This window comes from Ovis aries, chromosome 4 (assembly GCF_016772045.2).
Source record: "Ovis aries strain OAR_USU_Benz2616 breed Rambouillet chromosome 4, ARS-UI_Ramb_v3.0, whole genome shotgun sequence".
NCBI lineage: Eukaryota > Metazoa > Chordata > Mammalia > Artiodactyla > Bovidae > Ovis > Ovis aries.
The window spans coordinates 85,622,626-85,624,364 of NC_056057.1; the positions used below are offsets into that span (position 1 = coordinate 85,622,626).

Sequence of the window (1,739 nt, forward strand, 5' to 3'; positions counted from 1 at the left end):
GCATTGCCTTTCTTTGGGATTGGAATGAAAACTGACCTTTTCCAGTCTTGTGGCCACTGCTGAGTTTTCCAAACTTGCTGGCATATTGAGTGCAGCACTTTCACAGCATCATCTTTCAGGATTTGAAATAGCTCAACTGGAATTCCATCACCTCCACTAGTTTTGTTTGTAGTGATGCTTCCTAAGGCCCACTTGACTTCACATACCAGGATTTAATAACATTGACTGTCTCAATTGATACGAATCTCTTCCTCAGCCGTTCTCCTACCAGACTGTGTATCAAAACACTCCAAACCTCTCTTCATTATCTGAATCAGTAATATCTCAAGTCTATGCATTTTGCAGATTCTTCTTCTTAGAATGTCTTTCCCATCTGGATTAGTTTTCCATTGCTGTTCTGACCAATGACTGAAAATTTGGTGACTTAATACAAATTATTTTTTATAGTTCTGGAGAAGTTTAAAATGGCTCAGAAGGGCTGTGTTGTACTGGCATTTCCTGAGAGTGCTGCTTCAGAATGGTCCTTTCTTTTTTCAACCTTTTGCCAAAAGAGTATCATTCTCTTCTCCCCACATCTTGGACATGAGCCTCTTTCCTGAGGGCTGAAAAGACTAACTAGATTAGTAATGGAAAACTAAGCACCAACAAAATTGTCCCAACATACCAGCCTATTATATCCAATGTGTTTATTCCAGAAGGAAAAATGGATCAAGCTTGAAGAAACTGTACATGGGTCTTACTGGTAAAACTAGAACTTGGTAAACTTGAAACATGTACCTGGGAAGGATAGTCAGCTGACCATGTGGCAGTTATCTCAGTGCTGCAAAGAAGTGTTCATTAAGGATATATCATGGCAAAGCATCTATGACTGCCAATGGGAGGCTACGGCCTAGAATTCCCCAGAGATTTCATAGCTGATAATGAAAGTCCAGAAGCACCTGTACTTTGGGAGCTTAAGAAAGGAACTGACAATAAAAGGTGATACTGACTGTTCTCCAGCTGTAAGTATGGACCCAAGTTTGTCAATGGTACCACATACATTTTTACAATAACTGTAAATGGGAAGGATGCTGAAATGTAAAGCTTAATCCAAAGCCAGGGGATGGAGAATTTGTAGAAGTAAATATTCTGCCAAAAAATAACCTCTTGAAGAGACTTGACGCTAAAGTGAGTGAAAAACATCTGACAGTGGATGTCGGAGTCTTTCCTGTGCTCTGGAGCTGAAACATGTAAACATGAAGCTATTTCAAGTTCCCTTCCTGAAATTTTTAAGTGCAAAGAGTAGTTTTTGTATATGAGTTTTTATATATATATGCTTTTGTATATGAGACAAACAGGCCTCACTTACTAAGACTTTGTATTCAGCTTAGTTTAATGTTGGTTTGATATAATTTTCCATAAAACAAAAGCAACACAGAATGAAAAAAAAAAATCCAAAGATCCTCAAGTGGAGTGGTAGCTGAAGCAATGACAGAACATAAATATTAGTCCCCGAGAAGATGCCAAAATGATGAGATCATGTTTGAGAAATTATTTGTTGAATCTGGCTCAATGCTAAGCTAGCACTGAGAACACAGCAGGAATTAGAAGGATGTTGGCTGATAGTAGACAAGGAAGTGTATGCTTCTGAAATGAAAAAGAAGGAACTGACAGACTCTTGAGTCATTTAGGATTTCTGCCTAAAATAAAGTTGATAAAGAATAAGAACAGGGCTATAGCTTCAGCTTCTTTGTAGGAAA

At 38.2% G+C, this 1,739-nt stretch overlaps 1 pseudogene; it reads left to right on the forward strand.

Annotated features, from left to right (window-relative positions):
• Positions 1–680: 680 nt before the first annotated feature.
• On the forward strand, positions 681–1,298 carry LOC105609673 (ADP-sugar pyrophosphatase-like; annotated as a pseudogene).
• Positions 1,299–1,739: the final 441 nt, after the last annotated feature.